Consider the following 720-nt stretch of genomic DNA (forward strand, 5'->3'; position numbering starts at 1 on the left):
GTTTTGTGGCACTGCCTTCCTTTCTGCTAACTTACCATCACTTTGACCAATCCATCGGAAGGTAAGAAACAAATATTGGGGTTGTATTTGACTTTTGATACTTTAGTAAATTGTATAAAGCTAGGTGTGTATTGATTTCAAACAAAACCGGTTGAGAACTGAACATAAAGAAATATTCAATGATTCTTTAAAATCACATGAACACATGAAACCATTACAAATATGGCACTATTGAACATAAACACTAAATTAAGATTCTTTGTTAATCTAAACTACAATGTATGATTAACAGTCTTAAAACAAAAGTATTGTTGAACAGCTGTGATGTTTCTCGTGGCAGGATGAAGTGTACCTTGGCATTCCTTGTGTTGTCCATGGTTGCCCTCATGGCTCAACCAAGCCAAGGATTTTTGCATCTAGCTTTGGGAGCTGCTAAACTTCTTGGCGAGTAAGTCCTTAGACTGCTACTGTTGGTGTTTTTTTAAATTTATAACAAAATGATTCAATATTTTAATTTTAAAACCTCAAAAAAAATACATTGTGATTAATCTTTTCTTCTTCCTACCAGTCTGTTTGGCAGGAAAAAGGCTGAATTTGCGGAAAAACAAGCTGACCAGCAGCAGATGGACCAGCAGCAGATGGACCAGCAGCAGATGGACCAGCAGCAGATGGACCAGCAGCAGATGGACCAGCAGCAGATGGACCAGCAGCAGATGGACC

General features: G+C 38.2%; 1 long non-coding RNA gene across 1 annotated transcript; it reads left to right on the forward strand.

Annotated features, from left to right (window-relative positions):
- On the forward strand, nt 1–679 carry LOC106532423 (uncharacterized). Its single transcript, XR_001312071.1, has 3 exons — nt 1–61; nt 341–448; nt 569–679. It is a non-coding gene; the product is annotated as an uncharacterized LOC106532423 (long non-coding RNA).
- The last annotated feature ends 41 nt before the right edge of the window (nt 680–720 follow it).

This window comes from Austrofundulus limnaeus, unplaced genomic scaffold (assembly GCF_001266775.1).
Source record: "Austrofundulus limnaeus strain Quisiro unplaced genomic scaffold, Austrofundulus_limnaeus-1.0 Scaffold766, whole genome shotgun sequence".
Classification (NCBI taxonomy): Eukaryota; Metazoa; Chordata; class Actinopteri; order Cyprinodontiformes; family Rivulidae; genus Austrofundulus; species Austrofundulus limnaeus.